At 51.2% G+C, this 23,957-nt stretch overlaps 1 protein-coding gene across 3 annotated transcripts in view; it reads left to right on the top strand.

The window, feature by feature from the left end:
• Positions 1-23,957, top strand: part of TTYH1 (tweety family member 1) — a 251,606-nt gene that overhangs the window by 72,557 nt on the left and 155,092 nt on the right. The window lies entirely within an intron of this gene.

The following is a 23,957-nucleotide window of genomic DNA, read 5'->3' as shown; positions in this document are numbered from 1 at the left end:
GGCCACCCAGGTGTCTCAACCTGCCCTCATCAGATAGTGAGTGGAGGCGCTATTTGACTGTGGTAAATTCGAAAACCTGTGTTTTATATTCAAAACAGTACAGTCATGGGTGAGCTCTGTACACCAAATAATAATAGATTTATTTGTATATAGCGCTTCATTCTGTTTGCCACTCCTACGCCACGTACAGTGCTACTATTACAAATTAATCTCACTGGTGCATACTGTCAGTTCAAATAGCGCAAGATGCCCCTTGAGCTAAGGGTGATCGCCAAGAAAACTCCAACCCATCCGAACCCACACCCAGCTCTTTCAGTCACCCTAGGGTGACACCTAGCTCCTGGTCATTACACTCTCTCCACTCCCGAACTTTTCACCTACAAATAATTGGCTTCAGGTGCATTATTCTAATTAGTTATAGGTAAGCAAAACAAGAATACAGCACCCAGAATGCATTAGGCTATCGCACAAAAGTCCAGGACTGAAACCCTTTCATTAATGACCTGGATGGAGGTGGTTCCCAAACTTTTTCAACCTGCGGCTCCCTTGACCCTTTGGCCATTGCCCGTGGCTCCCCACTGTTACTATTTTTGGAGGGTGGGGTGGATGTAAGCCTGACCTCTGGAGTACTTGCATTTTTCTCCTGGAAAATAATTGGGATGAAGCAGATGAAGGTATTATAATCATATATGCAGGGTGTTTCATATTCTAAGGCATCTAACAAAATATTCCTAGTTACACTTCTTTGCCCATGCCTTTTTTTAGAGTACCCTCTTTTACTTTTTTATCCCACTTACAGTGCTAGATAACATCCCTATGCATATAGGCCCCATCGCCAAAGTGTTTCTGTGGTTGAAGAATATTAGCGTGCACTTCCATTTCTACCCATGTCATACGTGCCAACACACCTGTCTCAGCAGGGTGACTCACAATTTATTAAACCACATACTGCTTTATTTTTGCTGTCTCCTCCCTAAAATTGCCTCCAAACCAATGCAATCAAATACATTCCTGAAATTTTATTTTTTTAAATGTCGCTCTTTCTTTCTTCCAAATTATGGCATTATGCCGTATACGGTGTTTTACTTCCCTGTGCTCAAGGAGAGAGCAGGCCTGTCTGGAAATGTGTGTACTGAAAGAAATGTGTACTGGAAGTACCTATGATTCAAGTACAAATGTCAATACTTAATAGACAGGACAACTGAACTTTCCTGATAACTAACATTGGTGTAAAAGGCATTTGTAAAAAAAAGAAACTATTTCCGAGTCAAACAAAATAAATCAGGCATCTTCCGCTTACTTTGGGAGTGTTGGAACGTGAGAATCCAGTGAAATATGGAGGTTATCTCCCTCGGCATGCCATTAACTAAGCACTATGTTTACAGCTTTAGACATGTCACTTACAAATCATCGACATCACGCGTTTAGGTCTAATTAGTTTAACTGAAGCCAACAGACCCTTCAACATTAAATGCATTACAATGTTTGGTGTGCGGCTCCCCTGGCTAGGTTTGACGGCTCCCCAGGGAGCCACAGCGCAAAGTTTGGGAACCATTGCCGTAACTCAATCCGACCTGTAATCCTCACCCCATCAGCATTCTCCTCTCTGTTGTAAACAGTGGCATAGCTAGACCTACTGCCACCCGGGGTGGACCATACGTTTGCCGCCCAGTGCAGGTAAGAGAGGGTGGGTGGTGGCCAACAGATGACTTGTTCCGGGGGGGTGGAGGGGTCTGGTGGTCAACAGATGACTTGTTCTCGGGGGTGAAGGGGTGGTGCTAGTTGACAGACACGATTTGCTCACCTCTTTCACCCCCAAAAACAGATACTGGGCGGACTGGGAGATGGGGGGTCTGGCGGCCGACAGATGACTTGTTCTCGGGGGTTGGGGGCTGGTGGTAGTCGACAGACACAACTTGCTCACCTCTGCCACCCCCAAAAACAGTGGCACTGGGCAGTCCGGGAAGGCGGGGGGGGGGGGTCAGGCGGCCGACAGATGACATGTTCTCAGGGTTTGGGGGGTGGTGGTAGTCACCAGACACAACTTGCTCGCCTCTGCCGTCCTCAAAAACAGTGCTGCCCTGGGCAGACCGCCCCCCGCCCACTCACCCCCTCGTAGCTACACCACTGGTTGTAAACCATTGCAAGTAATTGTGCATCTCCACTCTGTACAGCCATTATTTATTTGTAGCTTAGTTTGTGCCGTACATACAAGGTGACTCATGATGAATTCTCACTTGACTTAGATTGATAAAGCAGAAAAAGGCCCCCATTCTACCTCACTTTGTCATTCACTTACTGCTGCAACAGTTTGCAAGCCTTAAGCTCCGACCAGTGTCCGTGAAAGTGTGCAATTAATAGCAGCGGTGGGGGGCATTAACAGCTATTAATGCCCTCTGCAAGGGAAAATAGTGTTTATGTGGAGCAAGTCAATAAACCTACGATCTGGAAGATGTTTATGTGATTCTGAGGTGTGGCAAACATCGACTCTGCGCCATGTTTGCAACACAACCATAGCTGCCAAACTTGGCAGGTCAATGGGTAACTAGTTAGGCCAGTACTGTTTTTGATTATAATTCGAAACTTGCAGCCTTATTTTACACAGTGTAAAACCAGAACTGCAAGTCCCAGCATTCTAAGAAAAAAAATGGGACTGGCCTAACTAGTCACGCATGGATCTGGCAAACTTGGCATCTGTGCACAACGCATTTTTTGTTTGCATTAAAGAGGCTGAAGAAAGAAAGCAGTGACCCCGCATGAAAGACTTTGTGATAATCGGAACAGGAATTCACAATCCCCCATCTACGAGGACCAATCTCTGGATAAAGCAGGTTTCACATGAATTTCGTTGCGTGCACTGCATTCCCAAATGCGATGCAGTGCACGCAACAAAATTCATTTTATTAATGTATATGTTAACTTCCCTGTAAACCTCCATAATCCATAGTTTACTACCCCCCACCCTGACCCTCCCCCTCTCCACTTCACCGCCCTGCAGTTACTCCTACTACCGACCACGGTTGCTAATAACAGCAACCAGAAGCACTGAAAAAGCCCCGGCTTCTCAAAAATAGAGGAACATAAGCGCATGATTTGGAAAAAACATGCTTCCTGTAGAGCTAAAGTGAATGACCCAGTCTGAGCCGCAGACAGCTGTATCACAGCACTCTGTGAAAGAGAGGGAGCAGTAAGGACTGGGCAGTGGCTGGAATTCCCCACTCCTAGAGTTACTGTTACCAGTCACTCTAGGTGCAAGGGAAAACCTGCATGGTACTGGCTGCGCCCTGACCCCTCTAAGGTATGAGGAATTACCAGGGAATCAATAATTCCAGGCAACTTATCGTTTTGGCCAAGTCTTTAACCCAGAGATTGTGGCTGCTTCCAGCAGCCAATCACTCAGATAGAAAGTAAACAGATCTGGGATGTTTCAGCAGGTCTCACATAATCCCAATGCATCCAGTGATTGCTTTTACCAGGACTATCAGAATGAAGGGCCTGATTATAATGGCGGCCGGACTTTCGCCAGACCGCCATCTTATCGGGGACAGGACCGCCTGACTAGCTGTTGCGGTCCTTCTATAGGGATTACAATGAAACTGCCTTCAAGCCAGTCGCAATGTGTATGTTTTGTATTGTGGCGTGTGCTGCGACCTGCAAACACACGCCGCAGTACACCCAATACACATTTTGCACATTCCTGTATTATGTAGCAGGCACCATGAGCCAAGGCCGAGAGCAATGGGGATGGGGGCCCACTAAGGGCCCCTAATGTCCCTTTCTGCCTGCCTTTTCATGGTGGGTTAGCCGACATGAAACGGCCAGCAAAAAGAGACACTGTAATCCCTACGGCGGTGCCTGAGCAGTCACCGCCACTGTTGTAGGGATACAGTTGTTGAGCCCGTCGGATCCGCGGCGGTTGGTCTCTCCGGCAGCCCGCAATCCGCCCCCATTGTAATGTGGCGGACAGTCAAGTGGTGTCCGATGGTGATGGATCTGCCACAGGAGGCCTGACGGTGGCGGCCCCACCATTATCGTAACAAGGCCCTATGTGTCTACTCGTAATCATATCCAGTGTGGGAGATTTAGCCTGTATTGCTGTATGTACAGTTGCTGTCCTTTTGTACAGCACCTCTGTTTGAAAAGGTGTTAGTTAGTTAAAGTCTAAGACCCACAACTACTCAAGGAGTAACATAGAATTGCATGCATGTCAATGGGCAACTGAACCCTGTAAATAAATATTGAAGACACGCAAGGGGCGGTGCTCTTGAGATAGTCCGTGATACAGGCCAGATTCTCTAGAGTTGAAAGTAAAAACCTCAAGAGCCCTCGGATAGAGAAGTCTTCACATTTTTCAGTGTCCAGATTGATTATTCTCAATCCATGATGTCACTAGAAGAGGGCCTAACTTACATGATTAGCTGTAGCGTAATTACGCCAATTTACAGCAAAATCATGTGAGGAGCGTTTTCCTAGCCTTTAGCACTATGTTCTTAAGGCAAAATGCCTCCTTGTGTCCGAAATTACCTCAGGATCCCTTTTGTGCTGAAAAAATAGCACTATATGCAATAGGACACAGACAAAAGCAGCTGCTCGCGCTCACTAACTTTGTTGTTCCTGTGCCAAATTATTAATAATTACACGAATGGGTGATCGACTTGTTTTTGATCATTCTGAGCTGATTAACCTAAGCCAAGGTGAAAGCTCAGAAGTGGCCAGCAGCTGTCTGTCAGCAAAGTATAAAGCGCTTTGCTGGTTGAGTCATATGGATGGAGGCAGCATGAATTCTCTCTCGTGGGTCCATGTCAGGTGACAAGAGCAGCCTGACCCGACTATCAACGCTTGATGTACGGTGCAGCGTGCTCTGGCTGTCATTGGCCACCACCAAAGGTGACATGCCAGGTACGTGACCTATCAATGTTATAGTCAACACAGCATGTTCTGACTATCACTGGTCACCGTCAGAAGCATCATGCTCTGGGTGTCACTGGTCACAACCAGAGGCACATGTTCAGTTACTATTGGTCACTGTCAAAGGCAGCATGACTCAGGTGTCCCTTCACTGTCAAGTGATCAGAGGAAGGTTTCGCCACTATCACTGGTCACTGCTGAGTGGTCAGAGGCACCCTGAAATGGCTATCACCGGTCATTGTCAGAGTCAGCCTGCATCTCTATCATAGATTACTGTTAGGCACAGCATGTTCTGGCTACCACAGGTCACTATCCAAGGGTCAGATTCAGCATACTCTTGATATCTCGGATTACTGTAAAGCCAGCATTCTCCGGCTTTCACTATTGACTACCAGGTCATCAGACCAGAATGCTCCATCTATCACTGGTCACTGACATGTGTTCAGCGGTAGCATGCTGTGACTGTCACTGGTCCCTATCAGATGATCAGTGGTAGTATACTGTGACTATCATTGGTCTCTTTCAGGTGGTCAGCAGTAGCATACTATGACTACCACTAGTCTCTGTCAGGTGATCAGTGGTAGCATGCTGTGACTGTCCCTGGTCTCTGCCAGGTGGTCAGCAGAAGCGTTCTGTGACTAGCACTGGTCTCCGCCAGGTGGTCAGCTGTGGTGTACTATGACTATCACTGGTCTCTGTCAGATGATTAGCTGTAGCATGATTTTGTCATGTGATCAGTGGTAGCATGCTTTTGTCAGGTGATCAGTGGTAGCATGCTGTGACTGTCATTGGTCTCTGTCAGGTGGTCAGTGGTAGCATGCTTCTGTCAAGTGATCAATGGTAGCGTGCTGTGACCAGCAATAGTCTCTGTCAGGTGCTCAGCGGTAGCGTGCTGTGACTACCACTAGTCTCTGTCAGGTGATCAGCGGTAGCTTGCTGTGACTATCACTGGTCTCTGCCAGGTGGTCATGAAAAGTGGTTCTACGGCAGGATTCATTACTGCTTTCTCGTGTTCACCGTTATTCATTCCGGTTGCCATTCGATTAAGACGCTGTCCAGAGGACTTAAACAAAATCCCTTTACATCAAGTTTGACGCTGATGTATGGCTGTCATAAACTAAGACGCCCAGAGGAGGAGTCCTCTTTATATCCAGATTGACGCTGACTTCGCTCCCGGCTGAGCTTTGTAGCCAGTCCCTGATATTTACCTTTAAGAACTCGATTGGATGAGCGATTATTTCCACACTGTGCCAACTCAAGGCCAACCTAGACTGCCCGTTAGGTTGCCATTGTGTAGCTTTAGTCCTGATGAAGACCCGCATGACGATCTAGGATCGCTTTTATAGGGTTGAAACGTCGACATTACTGAGGCCCAGTCCAAGACCTTGTTTCATAACGAATTTAAGTCATCTTTGGAAACATTGTCATTGTCTATCCTTATACTGGCCTGTTTTACTATGTACATATATTTTTTCTACTCACTGTGTATATATCACGCACTAATTGTGTCACATATGTCACTATGTCACTTTTTCACGAATTCACTTTAATGCTTACACTCTTGGCAGCCTTCCTTTGCTAAAAAGAAGTATATGGGTGTGAATATAAATGATGCAATTTATATATAAAGAATATCTTATCACCCGACATATCTGACTCCACGCAAGTTTATGCGTTTCTGTTTGCTTTTCATGTGTTCTGTCTTAATATAATTTACTTTTTGTCAATCTATATATTTAGTTTTCTGTTAAAAGTTTGTGTAAAGCAAAGTAATTGTGTGGTCTTACCCGACAGAACCATTGTACTTCATATAGGTGGTCAACGGCAGCATGCTGTAGCTAGCACTGGTCTGTGTGAGGTGGGCAACGGCAGCCTGCTGGCACTGTCACTGGTCTCTGCCAGGTGGTCAGCAGAAGCGTTCTGTGACTAGCACTGGTCTCCGCCAGGTGGTCAGCTGTGGCGTACTATGACTATCACTGGTCTCTGTCAGATGATTAGCTGTAGCATGATTTTGTCATGTGATCAGTGGTAGCATGCTTTTGTCAGGGGATCAGTGGTAGCATGCTGTGACTGTCATTGGTCTCTGTCAGGTGGTCAGTGGTAGCATGCTTCTGTCAAGTGATCAATGGTAGCGTGCTGTGACCAGCAATAGTCTCTGTCAGGTGCTCAGCGGTAGCATGCTGTGACTACCACTAGTCTCTGTCAGGTGATCAGCGGTAGCTTGCTGTGACTATCACTGGTCTCTGCCAGGTGGTCAACGGCAGCATGCTGTAGCTAGCACTGGTCTGTGTGAGGTGGGCAGCGGCAGCCTGCTGGCACTGTCACTGGTCTCTGTCAGGTGGTCAGCGGTTGCATGCATTGACTATCAACTGATCTCTGTCAGGTGGTCAGCGGCAGCGTGCTGTGACTAGCGCTGGTCTCTGTCAGGTGGTCAGTGGTAGCATGCTGTAACTATCAATGGTCTGGCAGGTGATCAGCGGCAGCGTACTGTGACTAGCACTGGTCTCCACCAGGTGGTCAGCTGTAGCGTACTATGACTATCACTGGTCTCTGTCAGGCAATCAGCTGTAGCATGCTGTGACTAGCACTTGTGCCTGTCTGATGGTCAGCAGTACCATGTTGTGACTATTACTTCTCTCTGTCAGGTGATCAGTTGTAGCATGCTTTTGTCAGGTGATCAGTGGTAGCATGCTTTTGTCAGGTGAGCAGTGGTTGTATGCTGTGACTATCATTGGTCTCTGTCAGGTGGTCAGTGGTAGCATGCTTCTGTCAAGTAATCAGCGGTAGTGTGCTGTGACTGTCATTTGTCTCTGTCAGGTGGTCAGTGGTAGCATGCTTCTGTCAAGTGATCAGTGGTAGTGTGATGTGACTAGCACTAGTCTCAGTCAGGTGGTCAGCGGTAGCATGCTGTGACTACCACTAGTTTCTGTCAGGTGATCAGCGGTAGCTTGCTGTGACTGTCACTGGTCTCTGCCAGGTGATCAGCAGTTGCATGCTTCTGTCAAAGGATCAGTGGTAGCTTGCTATGACTAGCACTAGTCTCTGTCAGGTGGTATGGGGTAGCATGCTGTGACTATAAACTGGTCTCTGTCAGGTGGTCAGCAGTAGCGTGCTCTGACTAGCACTGGTCTCTGTCAGGTGGTCAGCGGAAGCGTGCTGTGACTATCATTGGTCTCTGTCAGGTGGTCAGCGGCAGCGTGCTGTGACTAGCACCGGTCTCTACCAGGTGGTCAGCGGAAGCATGCTGTGACTATCATTGGTCTCTGTCAGGTGGTCAAAGGTAGTATGCTTCTGTCAAGTGATCAGTGGTAGTGTGCTGTGAAAAGCACTAGTCTATGTCAGGTGATCAGTGGTAGCTTGCTGTGACTAGCACAGGTCTCTGCCAGGTGGTCAGCGGCAGCGTGCTGTGACTAGCACTGGTCTCCTCCAGGTGGTCAGCTGTAGCGTACAGTGACTTGCACTGGTCTCTGCCAGGTGATCAACAGTAGCTTGCTGTGACTGTCACTGGTCTCTGCCATGTGGTTCGCGGCAGCGTGCTATGACTAGCACTGGTCTGTGTGAGGTGGGCAGTGGCAGCGTGCTGGCACGGTCACTGGTCTCTGTCAGGTGGTCAGCGGTTGCATGCATTGATTAGCACTGGTCTCTGTCAGGTGGTCAGCGGCAGCGTGCTGGCACTGTCACTGGTCTCTGTCGGGTGTTCAGCAGTTGCATGCATTGACTATTAACAGTTCTTTGTCAGGTGGTCAGCTTGCTGTGACTGTCACTGGACTCTGTCAGGTGGTAAGCGGCAGTGTGCTGTGACTAGCACTGGTCTGTGTGAGGTGGGCAGTGGCAGCGTGCTGGCACGGTCACTGGTCTCTGTCAGGTGGTCAGCGGTTGCATGCATTGATTAGCACTGGTCTCTGTCAGGTGGTCAGCGGCAGCATGCTGTGACTAGCACTGGACTCTACCAGGTGGTCAGCGGAAGCATGCTGTGACTATCATTGGTCTCTGTCAGGTGGTCAAAGGTAGTTGCTTCTGTCTCTGTCAAGGGATCAGTGGTAGCGTGCTGTGACTAGCACTAGTCTATGTCAGGTGATCAGTGGTAGCTTGCTGTGACTAGCACAGGTCTCTGCCAGGTGGTTAGCGGTAGCTTGCTGTGACTGTCACTGGTCTCTGCCAGGTGGTCAGCGGCAGCGTGCTGTGACTAGCACTGGTCTCTGTCAGGTGGTCAGCGGCAGCGTGCTGTGACTAGCACTGGTCTCCTCCAGGTGGTCAGCTGTAGCGTACAGTGACTTGCACTGGTCTCTGCCAGGTGATCAACAGTAGCTTGCTGTGACTGTCACTGGTCTCTGCCATGTGGTTCGCGGCAGCGTTCTATGACTAGCACTGGTCTGTGTGAGGTGGGCAGCGGCAGCGTGCTTGCACGGTCACTGGTCTCTGTCAGGTGGTCAGCGGTTGCATGCATTGATTAGCACTGGTCTCTGTCAGGTGGTCAGCGGCAGCGTGCTGGCATTGTCACTGGTCTCTGTCGGGTGTTCAGCAGTTGCATGCATTGACTATTAACAGTTCTTTGTCAGGTGGTCAGCTTGCTGTGACTGTCACTGGACTCTGTCAGGTGGTAAGCGGCAGTGTGCTGTGACTAGCACTGGTCTGTGTGAGGTGGGCAGTGGCAGCGTGTTGGCACGGTCACTGGTCTCTGTCAGGTGGTCAGCGGTTGCATGCATTGATTAGCACTGGTCTCTGTCAGGTGGTCAGCGGCAGCGTGCTGTGACTAGCACTGGACTCTGTCAGGTGGTCAGCGGCAGCGTGCTGTGACTAGCACTGGTCTTTGTCAGGTGGTCAGCGGCAGCATGCTGTGACTAGCACTGCTCTGTCAGGTGGTCAGCCGTAGCATGCTGTGACTAGCACTAGTCTCTGTCAGGTGGTCAGCGGCAGCGTGCTGGCACTGTCACTGGTCACTGACAGGCGGTCAGATGCTGCATGCCTCTGGCTGTAACTGGTCACTGTCAGGTGGTCAGATGATGTGTGCTTTGGCTATCACTGTTCACACTCAGGTGGGGAGGTGCTACAAGTCCCCGGCTACCGTAGTCACTGTGGGGTTTTCAGAGGCGGCATCCTGTGGCTATCACTGGGCACTGGCAGCGGTAGAATGCTCTGGCTATAATGGTCACAGTAAGGTGGTCGGATGCTGCACGCTTCCCGCTATCATTGGTGACTGTCAGGTGGTCAGCGGCAGCGTGCTGTGACTAGCACTGGTCTGTGTGAGGTGGGCAGCGGCAGCGGGCTGGCATGGTCACTGGTCTCTGTCAGGTGGTCAGCGGTTGCATGCATTGATTAGCACTGGTCTCTGTCAGGTGGTCAGCAGCAGCATGCTGTGACTAGCACTGGACTCTGTCAGGTGGTCAGCGGCAGTGTGCTGTGACTAGCACTGGAGTCTGTAAGGTGGTCAGCAGCAGCGTGCTGTGACTAGCACTGGTCTCTGTCAGGTGGTCAGTGGCAGCGTGCTGTGACTAGCACTGGACTCTGTCAGGTGGTCAGTGGCAGTGTGCTGTGACTAGCACTGGACTCTGTCAGGTGGTCAGCAGCAGCGTGCTGTGACTAGCACTGGTATTTGTCAGGTGGTCAGTGGCAGCGTGCTGTGACTAGCACTGGTCTGTCAGGTGGTCAGCCGTAGCATGCTGTGACTAGCACTAGTCTCTGTCAGGTGGTCAGCGGCAGCGTGCTGGCACTGTCACTGGTCTCTGTCGGGTGTTCAGCAGTTGCATGCATTGACTATTAACAGTTCTTTGTCAGGTTGTCAGCGGTAGCGTGCTGTGACTAGTACTAGTCTCTGTCAGGTGATCAGCAGTAGTGTGCTGTGACTAGCGCTGGTCTCTGTCAGGTGGTCAGTGATAGCATTCTGTGACTAGCACTGGTCTGACAGGTGGTCAGTGATAGCATGCTGTGACTAGCACTGGTCTGTCAGGTGATCAGCAGTAGTGTGCTGTGACTAGCACTGGTCTGGCAGGTGATCAGCAGCAGCGTGCTGTGACTAGTACTAGTACTGGTCTGCCAGGTGATCAGCAGTTGCATGCCCTGGCTATCATTGGTGATTGTCGCCTGTCAGGTGAATAGCTGCAGCACGTTGAGCATTGTAGAGTGATCATAAGAAGCTTACTCCTGCTGTCTCTGGTCACTGCTGAGTGGTCAGAGGCATCATGAAATGTGTCTCGTGTGTCATTGCCAGATGTCACCGTCAGCATGCATCGCTGCCATTGGTAATTTACAGCTGTCACTGTCCATTGGTGAGACGCGGCATGCTCCAACTGTCACTGCTCATTGTCAGGGACAGGAGGCTCCATCAGTCACTGATCCCCATTCAGTGGTCAGAGGTAGAGTCCTGCTGCTCTCAGAGGCAGCGTGCTCCAGCTATGACTGGTCAGTGTCACAGGCAGCATATTGTGGATATCACTGGTGACTGTCCGGTGGTCAGAAGCAGAATGCTCCAGCTACTGCTGGTCAGTGTCAGGCAGTAAGTGGCAGTACACTCTAGCTTTCTTTGCTAGAATCAGAATGCTACGGATATCACTGGTCACTGCAGGTGGTCAGAGGCAAAGTGCTGCGGCTGTTGCCACACGCATCACTGGTCACTGTCATGGGGTCAAAGGGCGCATGCTGCAGCTGTGAGGTGGTCAGATGCTTCATGCCCCAGATATAATTGGTCACTTTCGGTGGGTCAGAGGTTGCATGCTCTGCCTATCACTGGTTTCAGTGAGAGTATCAGCTATCACTGGTCTCTGTCAGGTGTTCAGACGCTGCATGTCCAGGGCTCTCACTGGTTACAGTCAGGGAGTCAGAGATAGCATGCTCTTGTCATCACTGATCACACTCAGGTGCTGAGATGATGCATACCTCCGACTATCACTGGTCACTGTGGGATTGTCAGTGGTAGCATCCTGAAACTATCACTGGTCACTGACAGGTGGTCAGATGCTGCATGCCTCTGGCTGTCACTGGTCACTGTCTGGTGGTCAGATGATGTGTGCTTTGGCTATCACTGGTCACTGTGAGAGGGTCGGATGCTGCACGTTTCCCACTATCACTGGTGACTGTCAGGTCATTCAATCAATCAAACAGAGTTTTGTAAAGTGCAACTACTCAACCGCAAGGGTCTCAAGGTGCTAAAAAAGGGGGTGGGTGGTGGCTCCGTGGCGTGCTGGGGTCATACCAAGAGCCAGGTCTTGAGGTCTTTCCTGAACTGAGGCAGTGTGGGGGATTACCGTAGGGGGAGGTCCTTCTAGGCATTGGCTGAGAGGTAAGAGAAGGACTTCCCTCCCATTCTGGTCTTGTGGATGCGTGGTACAGTGGCCAGAGAGAGGTAGGCTGATCAGAGGTGACTCTTGGGTGCATGGAATGAGAGGCCGTCGTTTAGGTCTGCTGGTCCGATGTTGTGGAGGGCCTTGTAAGCGTGGATGAGGAGCTAAAGGATTATTCTTCTTTCGATGGGGAACCAGTGGAGATCGCAGAGGTTTTAGGTGATGTGGTGGTGGCGGGGTATGTCTAGGACTAATCTGGCTGCTGTGTTCCGGATGGTCTAGAGCTTGTGAAGCAGTTTCTTGTTGAATCCGGCGTAGAGAGCGTTGCCGTAGTCCAGTATGCTGCTGATGAGGGCGTGCGTGACCATTTTTCTGGATTCGGGAGAAATCCATCCAAAAGTTTTTGGGAGTATGCAGAGGGTGTTGAAGCATGATGAGGATACGGAGTCGAATTGGCGGTTCATTGTGAGCGCTGAGTCAAGTATGATGCAGGGATTTTGTGCATGGTCCGTCGGGGTGGGGGGATTTCTGAGGTCGGGGGCCACCAGGTGTCGTCCCAGGCAGACGGGGTGGTGGTCAGGTGATGTGTGCTTTGGCTGTCACTGGTTACTGTCCGATGCTGCATGTCTCTTTCCGTCAGATGGTCTGATGCTGCATGTCTCTTGCTGTCACTTGTCACTGTTAGGTGGTAGGGTAATGTGAGTTTCGGCTATCACTGGTCACTACTAGGTGGTCTGATGCTGCATGCCTCCCGTTATCAGTGGTCACTGTCAGGTGATCAGGTGATGTGTGCTTGGCTATCACTGGTCACAATAAGGTGGTAAGATGCTGCATGCCTCTGGCTATCACTGGTTACTGTCAGGTGGTCAGGTGATGTGTGCTTTGCTTATGACTGGTCACTGTGATGTGGTCCGATGCTGCATGCCTCCGGCTATCACTGGTGATTGTAACATGGTCAGGTGATGTGTACTTTGGCTATCACTGGTCATTTCAGATGGTCAAATGCTGCATGCCTCCTGCTATCACTGGTGACTGTCAGGTGGTCAGGTGATGTGTGTTTCAGCTATCACTTGCCTCTGCCAGGTAGTCAGATGCTGCATGCCTATGGCTTTCACTGGTCACTGTTAAGTGGTCAGGTGATGTGCGTTTCAGCTATCACTGGTCACTGCCAGGTAGTGAGATGCTGCACTCCTCCAGCTATCACTGGTGACTGTCAGGTGGTCAAGTGAAGTGTGATTGGCTATCACTGGTTATTTCATGTAGTCTGAGGCTGCACACCTCCGGCTATCACTGGTCACTGTCAGGTGGTCAGATGATGCATGCCTCTGGCTATCACTGGTCACTTCTTGGTGGTCTGATGCTGTGCGCTTCCGGCTGTCTCTGGTTACACTCAGGTGATGCATGCTTGGCTATCTCTGGTCACTGCCCGGTAGTCTGATGCTGTGCGCCTCCGGCTGTCACCGGTCTCTGTCAGGTGATGCATGCTTGGCTACCACTGGTGACTGCCAGGTGGTCTGATGCTGTGCGCCTTCGGCTGTCACTGGTCACACTCAGGTGATGCATGCTTGGCTATCATTGGTCACTGTCAGGTGGTCTAATGCTGTGCGCCTCCGGCTGTCACTGGTCACTGTGAGGTGGTCAAGTGAAGTGTGCTTGGCTATCACTGGTCATTTCAGGTAGTTGGTCTGATGCGTGCTTGGCTATCACTGGTCGCTGTCAGGTGGTCTGAAGCTGTGCGCCTCTGGCTGTCACTGGTCACTGTCAGGTGATGCGTGCTTGGCTATCACTGGTCATTTCAGGTAGTCTGATGCTGCACGCCTCCGGCTATCACTGGTCACTGTCAGGTAGTCAGATGATGCATGCCTCTGGCTATCACTGGTCACTGCTAAGTGGTCTGATGCGTGCTTGGCTATCACTGGTCGCTGTCAGGTGGTCTGATGCTGTGCGCCTCTGGATGTCATTGGTCACTGTCAGGTAATGTGGACTTGGCTATCACTGGTCACTGTCAGGTGGCTGGAGTCTGGTGTTCTTGACTTCCGTTCCCTAGCACCCCCCCCCCCCCCCTTTATTACGAGCACCACAACAAGCGTCGTGTGACTGGGCTTGTTTGTTATTTGCCCCCCTCGGCCCCTCTCGGTGCCCCGCCCCCTCACGCTGGAGTTCACGCACAGGCACAATGCGGCCTTCATCCCCTGGCCTCGGGCACTGGAAGAGACGCTGCTTCTCTGTTTAGTCGCAGCACGAGTTCCCTTGTTCTCGGTCTCCTTCTGTGTTTGTTATTCTTTCCCTCCCAGGAAAACTGTGCGTTGCACAAACAGAAGCTGCGCTTTAACTGCCTGGCTGTCTCCTCACAGGCCAGCGCGGTTCGGTGCTAGAGGGAGGCAGCTTCATTCAGGAGACTGGCATGGCTGAGGTGCCAGTGGGCAAAGTGGGCTCTGGCCCAGGGCCCCAGCCTTTCAGGGGCCCCCTGCTAGAGCCAGCTCTGTTCTGCACAGAGTCTTTACCTTGATGACCTTAAATCATTTTAAACAGATTGTTGTAAATAGCGTTTTCTGTCATTTATTTTTAACGTGTGAGTCTATTACAGACATTTTGCAGACAAAATGTGTTTGTTTCATGCAACATCCGTATACAAAGCTTCTTTTAGATCAATCCAGGACCTCACATTTGAGAAATGGGAGGGTGTCACAGAGAATATTTGCAGTAATTTCAGTGAGGTGTTGCTGTGCTACAATATTGCAAACACATGTCATTATCCCCGAGTATTGGATGTACACACATTTCGTATTTGACCGAAGAGGGCATGAAAGAGCTGAAACTGGATCGTAAAATCAAAGCTGTTCCGAACAGGGGCCCCCTAAATACATTTGGCCCAGGGCCCCCCAAATCCTTAAAACGCCCCTGACCCTCCCATCTCTACCTGAAAACACGTCCTGGGGAAGAGAGGCAGAGAGGGAGGTGCGCAAGCCATGCACCACTGCTACTTTCAGCCCAGGGCATGCTGCACGGTTCATGTCTGGGCCGGGAGTGCAGCACTTCAGTAATGGCTGTGCTGTTTAAGAGTGGATACACTCGCCAGGCTTGGGTAGTCTAGCAGTGGGCGCACTATGCAGCCCTAGTGTTTCAGGACTGGATATACTGTACAGTTCTGTTTTCTGTAGCACGGGGCATACTGCTCAAGGCCAGTGCTTTAACTGTGGGCCTACTTACTGTTCAGTGCTGTTGCATTTCCCAGTGATAATACTGCTTGCCGTCGGTATGTTAGTGGTGGGCATACTGCTCAAGGCCAGTGCTTTAACTGTGGGCCTACTTACTGTTCAGTGCTGTTGCATTTCCCAGTATAATACTGCTTGCCGTCGGTATGTTAGTGGTGGGCATACTGCTCAAGGCCAGTGTTTTAACTGTGGGCCTACTTACTGATCAGTGCTGTTGCATTTCCCAGTATAATACTGCTTGCCGTTGGTATGTTAGTGGTGGGCATACTGCTCAAGGCCAGTGTTTTAACTGTGGGCCTACTTACTGATCAGTGCTGTTGCATTTCCCAGTATAATACTGCTTGCCGTCGGTATGTTAGTGGTGGGCATACTGCTCAAGGCCAGTGCTTTAACTGTGGGCCTACTTACTGTTCAGTGCTGTTGCATTTCCCAGTGATAATACTGCTTGCCGTCGGTATGTTAGTGGTGGGCATACTGCTCAAGGCCAGTGCTTTAACTGTGGGCCTACGTACTGTTCAGTGCTGTTGCATTTCCCAGTATAATACTGCTTGCCGTCGGTATGTTAGTGGTGGGCATACTGCTCAAGGCCAGTGCTTTAACTGTGGGCCTACTTACTGATCAGTGCTGTTGCATTTCCCAGTATAATACTGCTTGCCGTCGGTATGTTAGTGGTGGGCATACTGCTCAAGGCCAGTGCTTTAACTGTGGGCCTACTTACTGATCAGTGCTGTTGCATTTCCCAGTATAATACTGCTTGCCGTCGGTATGTTAGTGGTGGGCATACTGCTCAAGGCCAGTGTTTTAACTGTGGGCCTACTTACTGTTCAGTGCTGTTGCATTTCCCAGTATAATACTGCTTGCCGTCGGTATGTTAGTGGTGGGCATACTGCTCAAGGCCAGTGTTTTAACTGTGGGCCTACTTACTGTTCAGTGCTGTTGCATTTCCCAGTATAATACTGCTTGCCGTCGGTATGTTAGTGGTGGGCATACTGCTCAAGGCCAGTGCTTTAACTGTGGGCCTACTTACTGTTCAGTGCTGTTGCATTTCCCAGTATAATACTGCTTGCCGTCGGTATGTTAGTGGTGGGCATACTGCTCAAGGCCAGTGCTTTAACTGTGGGCCTACTTACTGTTCAGTGCTGTTGCATTTCCCAGTATAATACAGCTTGCCGTCGGTATGTTAGTGGTGGGCATACTGCTCAAGGCCAGTGCTTTAACTGTGGGCCTACTTACTGTTCAGTGCTGTTGCATTTCCCAGTGATAATACTGCTTGCCGTCGGTATGTTAGTGGTGGGCATACTGCTCAAGGCCAGTGTTTTAACTGTGAGCCTACTGTTCAGTGCTGTTGTATTTCCCAGTGATTATGCTGCTTAAGGGCACTACATTAGTAGTGGGCATACTGTTCAAGGCCGGTGTTTTAAAAGTATCACAGTGTCCAGTGTTAGGTGCTGTGGCACTCGGCTTACGATTCAATGCTGATATGTTTGCACTGAGTATGCTGTTCAGGGTATCTTGGAGTTTGGTTTGCTATTGAAGCTTGTGTTTGGCAGTGGCATACTGCTCGATGGGTTTTTGATCAGTTGGTCCACTGTTCAGAGCTGGTATTTTAGCAGTCAAGGAACTGTTGAAGACTGGTGTCTATAGGATTGCATATTGTTTGGGATTTATGTAAGTACTTCTCATACTGTTAATGGCTGGTGTTTTAATAGCTCCTATGTCTTGTATTTTACCTGTCAATATACTGTTCATAGCTGGTATTTTAGCATTCAAGGAACTGTTGAAGACTGGTGTCTATAGGATTGCATATTGTTTGGGATTTATGTAAGTAGTTCTCATACTGTTAATGGCTGGTATTTTACTAGCTCCTATGCCTTGTATTTTACCTGTCAATATACTGTTCAGAGCTGGTATGTTAGCAGTCAAGGAACTGTTGAAGACTGGTGTCTATAGGATTGCATATTGTTTGGGATTTATTTAAGTAGTTCTCATACTGTTAATGGCTGGTATTGTAATAGCTCCTATGCCTTGTATTTTACCTGTCAATATACTGTTCAGAGCTGGTATTTTAGCAGTCAAGGAACTGTTGAAGACTGGTGTCTATAGGATTGCATATTGTTGGGGATTTATTTAAGTAGTTCTCATACTGTTAATGGCTGGTATTTTACTAGCTCCTATGCCTTGTATTTTACCTGTCAATATACTGTTCAGAGCTGGTATTTTAGCAGTCAAGGAACTGTTGAAGACTGGTGTCTATAGGATTGCATATTGTTTGGGATTTATTTAAGTAGTTCTCATACTGTTAATGGCTGGTATTTTACTAGCTCCTATGTCTTGTATTTTACCTGTCAATATACTGTTCAGAGCTGGTATTTTAGCAGTCAAGGAACCGTTGAAGAGAGGAGGAGCCTAGCGCGCATCCAAGATGGTCGCGTGAGCACAGGGCTCCCCGGACCCTCGCTGCTCCTCGGAATTTATCCTGAATCTATCCTGACTCGGTTGATGGAATCTGGGAGACGAATGCTGGCTGAACACTAAACTCCTTTCGGAAATCAAATCGGACCTGGCAATCCGGAGTTATGGTGGTTTGAACTTTTGAGGCCCACCCTACGGCAGTGCCCGATGCGAGGGTGATCTGTGGAGCCGGGGCGTAGTTGAACAACAACGGCAGCGGAGCGGTGCCAGTGGCCGTCACATCACTTTCGGTTTCACTTTTGGTCTTTGAGGGGCTGGACTGTGGACTTGCTTGGTGCGACTGGGCTTCCATTTTGCCTTCGCTTGATGCCGGTGGCTTCGTCTGCTGCCAGTGTGCTCATTGACGGTGGTCCCTTCGCTCCGCCATATTGCGGTCTGTGGTGCGACACGCGTCTGCCTGGCCTGTGCCACCCCGACGCTTCCTCGGTGGTCCCCTTCGGCGATCGAGGATCTCATGGGAGGCAAGGGAGACCCCGAGAGGCGTAAGACCAAGACATCCCTACGTGGGGGACCGGTCCAGACGAACAACATGGACCGCTACACTCAGGGTAAAGGATCCCCCGGGACAGCCAATGTCCCCCCGGATGACACCAGTGGTGGCCCGTCCGTTTCTCCGGATCTGTCCCTGCAGGACATCATGGGCGCCATTACGGGCATCAGAGAGACCATCGCTACACAGTACGAGGCCTTGGCCCGTAAAATCGACACGGTGGCCATTGACATTACCCTAATCCGGGCGGATCTCTCTAAGACCAACGAGAGGGTTCAATCGCTGGATGTGCGGACGTCCTCCCTCGGGACGGACGTGTCGGACCTGCAGGCCACTCTCGGCGATCTCAAGTCGGCCAATGATCTGATGGCCCGGCGGCTGGAAGACTTCGAGGGATGGGCCCGCCGCAATAACATCCGCGTCATAGGCGTTCCGGAGACCTCCGATAACCGCCCGGTTGATCTTCTGGTCGAGGAGCTCATCCTCGAACATCTTGCTCCCGCTGGCCTGAGTACGTTTTTCGCTGTGGAGCGGGCCCATCGAGTCCCAGGTGGCCGGCCGCGACCGGGTGCCCCCCCGAGGCCTATCGTTGCGAGACTTTTCCACTACAGAGACCGAGACGCGATTCTGCAGGCCTCACGGGTTCATGGCCCGGTCCGACATGAGAACTCGTCCATTAACTTTTTCCCGGACTTCACCCAACTTGTCCAGAAACAGCGGATGGGCTTCCAGGGGGTGAAGCGGCATCTCCGGGACCTCGGTCTCAAGTACTCTATGCTTTATCCTGCAAGGCTCCGAGTGGAACATGAAGATCGGACTACCTTTTTTGACTCTCCTGTGACTGTGAGTGACTGGCTGGATTCGCTGCCAGACCGGGGTGACCGGACTGGGCCCTCTGCCGGTACCGAGGGTGGTGGGTCTCCTTTGGAGTGACTTATGGTCCCGGACTCTGCCAGGTTGTACTGTTCGGCTGGGTTCTACTTCTTTTGTGCATTTTGTTTCACTATGTTGTGTGTGGGGAGCGGGCGGGGACGGGTCCCCTCCCTCCTCCGGGGTCTTTTCGTAGAATGGGGTTTGTAGGGCGACAGGCACACTGCAAGTTGGGGTGGTTTTTTGGACCGCAGGGGTGCAGGGTGGGGGGTGTTGGAGTTGGGGGGGGGTTGGTGGGTGGGTGGGGTTGTTTGCATTTGTGTTTTTTGTTTTCAAGGCGAAGTATTGGCTATGGTTCATCCTTGGGTGTTGAGCTCTTTGCTAGGGGGCCCTTGATCTACTGGATGGGATGGGGGGGGACGGGTTGAGATTGATGTCTTGGAACGTCAATGGATTGGGGGACCGTATCAAACGGGGTGTTGTGCTGCAATATCTGCGTCGTCTGACTCCTGATGTGGTGTTCTTACAGGAGACGCATCTGGTTGGCAATGTTTGTCGGGCTATGAACAGGGGGGGATATCGACTTGTGGCCCACTCTGGTTTCACCACTGGTTCGAGAGGGGTGGGCATTCTCTTGCGAGCTTCACTTCCGTTGGAGATCACCAGGGTGGTCCCAGACGATAGAGGGCGCTATGTGGCTCTGACTGGGAGGTGGGAGGGGCAGTCCCTTTCCTTGATCTCAGTCTATGTTCCCCCGGGCCTCCAGAACTCCACCTTCTCAGACTTGGGTCGTATGTTGCTTGGGCTTCCTGACAGTCTTTTGCTTATGGGTGGGGACTTTAATTCGGTTGTCTCGGGTGACCTGGACCGTCATCCGCCCAGGGCCCTCCCTGCTGCCCAGGCGTGGCTGGGCGGGCTCCTGGAGACCTTCGGTCTGGTGGACTGTTGGAGGTTAATGCATCCGACACAGTGTCAGTACACCTTTCACTCTGGGGCCCATGGGAGTCTCTCCAGACTGGACTATTTCCTTATGCCCGCGGCCCAGGCTGCTCGGATTCGAGAGGTCAAACACCTGGCCAGGGGTATTTCTGATCATTCCCCACTGTGGTTGCTTTTTGACACCGGGTCGCGGTCCGCTGGGCGGATCGCTCCTATTAACCCTTGGTACCTGCGAGACCCCAAGATCCGCGATAGCCTGATTAAGTCGATTGATCAATATTTTTCTGAGAATGAGGGGTCGGTGTTGTCCTCGGTGTCCCTGTGGGAAGCTTTCAAGGCAGTGCTCCGCGGGCATGCCCTGTCCCAGATAGTGGAGGCCAAGAGGGTCAAGAGAGAGGCGGTTGTGACGCTGGAGACTGAAATATCGGGGCTGGAGGCAGCCTTGGAGGCGGGTGTCACCCCGGATGGGCTGCATGCCCTCAGCCTGAAGCAGTTTGAATATAAGTCTCTCGTCACTGATGCTGCCAAGACTATATATAGGGAGCAGCAGGGCAGGTTGTATGACGCCGGAGACAAGGCGGGTAAGCTGATTGCCTGGTTGGACAAGAAGGAGAGAGTGAATCGTGTGGTCCCGGAGCTTCGGGTGTCGGATGGAGTGTGTGTGACTGAGCCTGGTGAGATTGTTGAGTGTTTTGCTGACCACCTCCGTGCAGTGTACTCCCCGGTGTCCGATAGAGATGAGGACGACTCTCGTCTTCTGCTTCGGGATATTGCCCTGCCCGGCTTATCCGTCGATGACCGCGAGCTGATGGATGCCCCTTTGTCTGTCGAAGAGATAGCTACTGCGATTCGCTCCCTCCGCTCGGGCAAGGCTATGGGCCCCTACGGCCTGCCGATTGAACTATATAAGCTCCGCCCGGATAAAATCGCGCCTTTCCTCCGTCATATGTTTCAGGAATCGCTCGAGAGGGGTTCCCTTCCTGACGACCAGCGTCTGGCTACTATAGTAGTGATTCCCAAGGAGGGTAAGCCACGTGACCGCTGTGCCTCCTATAGGCCTATTTCCCTGCTGAATGCCGAACCCAAAATCCTTGCTAAGGTCCTCGCTAATCGCTTGCTGAGCGTTATATGTGACTTGATACATCCGGATCAATGTGGCTTCATCCCACATCGTAATACCGCTCTCAACTTACGGCATCTGCACGGCGTCCTTGCTAGGGCTGAGTACTTGGCTGAACCGGCCATATTGGTTTCCCTAGACGCCACGATGGCCTTTGATACCATTGAATGGCCATTTCTTTGGGCCGTCTTGGCGAAGTTTGGGTTTGGGGAGGGGTTCCTTGGCTGGGTGAAGCTCCTTTATGCTGGACCAATGGCTCAGGTGGTTGTCAATGGGCGGGTTTCTCGGCCTTTCGCTCTCGGGAGGGGAACTAGGCAGGGGTGCCCGTTGTCCCCGCTGCTCTTTGCTCTCGCCCTGGAGCCGCTCGCTGCCTGGCTCCGTTTTGGAGCCCTCGATTAGAGGGCTCCGGTGGGCCCCGGGCTTCGAGGATCGGGTTTCATTGTACGCGGATGATATTCTCTTGTATCTCACCTCACCGCGGAAGTCGCTCAATGTTCTCTTTGATGTCCTTACTTCCTTCGGGAAAAACTCGGGTCTGATAATCAACTGGTCCAAATCTTGTGTGTATCCTATCTCTGGTGGTTTTCCTCTCTTGCCGCCTCGGCTTCCGCTCCAAATATCTCAGTCCGGCTTTAAATACCTGGGGGTGTACGTTTCGTTGGATCCGGCGGTCCGCTATGAGCAGAATCTCCTGTCTCCACTCCGGCGTTTGAGGGCAGATACGGCTCGGTGGTGTAAGCTGCCCTTGTCTCCGCTTGGTCGCGCGGCGCTGTTTAAAATGATGTCCCTTCCCAGATTCCTTTATGCACTCCCGAACTTCTTCGATGTCATTCCTGCGGCCTACTTTAGGGAGGTGGAGAGTTTGCAGAGGAGACTGGTTTGGGACGGGCGATCGCGTATCGCGTTGGCCAAGCTGACTCTTTCCTGGTATGACGGGGGCATCGCGCCTCCTGATATTAGACGGTACTATTGGGCCTCCCAGCTGTCTGCCATTAATCATGCTACGTACGCTCCTGGTTCGAACCCGGCATATGAGATGGATAAATTCCTGCTCCCCGGCGGTAACTATAACAGAGCGCTTTACTCGCGGTCTGCTGGTAGGGCCCTTACGGGCCCTACCAGGATTGCGGTCCGTGTATGGAAGGCGGCTAACGTTGCGATGGGCTGGAGTGAGCGTTTAACGTGCGCCACTCCTCTATTCGACTCAGACCGCTTGGGAAACCTCTGGACAACGAAAGGCTTCGAGCGCTGGGATACGATCGGCATCAGCAGAGTGGGGGACCTGTGGGTTAAAGGTGCGGTTAAATCCTTCGCGGCGCTTCAGCGCGAGTATGAGCTTAGTGACAGAGAGTTCTTCCGTTATGCACAGGTTCGGCACGCCCTGCTTTCGGTCTTTGGGGAGGGGACCACGGTCCCTTCTTCTTCGCCTCTCGAGGACCGCATACTCGACGGTCACGTCCCCGACAGTACTATTTCCCTGATTTACAAAAAACTGATCAACAATCGGGCTGACCTCTTGGTGTGTCTTCGGGAGGCATGGACGGGAGATGGGGTGGAGCTGGACGATGAGGACTGGCAGACTGCACTGTCATCCCCTAAGGAGGTGGCCATCCCGGCCCGTCTCCGCCTGGTCCAGCTTAAGATTCTCCATCGTGTATATGTGTCGGGCCCCCGCCTGGTCTCGATGGGGTTTTCAGACGACGGACTCTGTAAGCGTGGCTGCGGGCTCAGTGCTACTTTTCTCCATATCCTATGGGAATGCCGCGAGGTGGCGGAATACTGGCGCCGGGTGCATGATATTATGAGACGAGTCACCGGGGTCGCTCTGCTGCCGGAGGTGCGTCGTTGTGTGCTGAATGTATGGGAGCCCAATGACTGCAATGCGGCTCAGGCTCGGTGGGCGGCCTTGGGGAACATGATTGCAAAGAGAGATATTGCGCAGCTTTGGGGTTCCCAGCGGCCTCCCACCGTGTCCGTCTGGAAGGAAAACATGGACTGGTGCATGTTCAGGGAGAAAACGGTGTATGTGGCCCGTGGTAAACCGGGGGCTTGGGGTAAAATTTGGGGGCAGTGGAACGCGTATCGTGGGTCTATCTGTGCTCCCCCTTTGGTAGATACGTCCGGGGTTGCCTCGTCCCCCTGATCCTTGAGGGTTCCTTGTGCATCTCGTACTTCGGAGTACAGATTTGGTTCTCTCGTTGCCCCCACCTCCCTCTCAGGTCTTCTTTTACTGACCGCCCTCGGGTGGTTGGGTGTTGACTCCCCCGGCTGGTGTTCGCCACCCTTCATAAGTCGTTTCGCCTTGTTTGTTGTATTTTTGTATTTTTCTTTTTTGTTGTTATTTATACTAAAAGTGTGTATTCTGATTTCCTTTATGTGCAGTCTGATTTACTGTGATAGTGCGGAGCCCCTGTGGGCTAGCCATTGTTTTCTGATATGCTGGAACACCTTGACTACTAGCGGCCGGCCCTGGTGGTTGTAGGCCCGTGTTTGTAACCCTCTTATGCACAATAAAATCTTTAAAAAAAAAAAAAAAAAAAGGAACCGTTGAAGACTGGTGTCTATAGGATTGCATATTGTTTGGGATTTATGTAAGTAGTTCTCATACTGTTAATGGCTGGTATTTTAATAGCTCCTATGCCTTGTATTTTACCTGTCAATATACT

The sequence above is a fragment of the Triturus cristatus genome, chromosome 7, assembly GCF_964204655.1.
Source record: "Triturus cristatus chromosome 7, aTriCri1.1, whole genome shotgun sequence".
Classification (NCBI taxonomy): Eukaryota; Metazoa; Chordata; class Amphibia; order Caudata; family Salamandridae; genus Triturus; species Triturus cristatus.
Note: the sequence above shows the minus strand (reverse complement) of the source record. Positions and strands in the feature narration are given on the sequence as shown.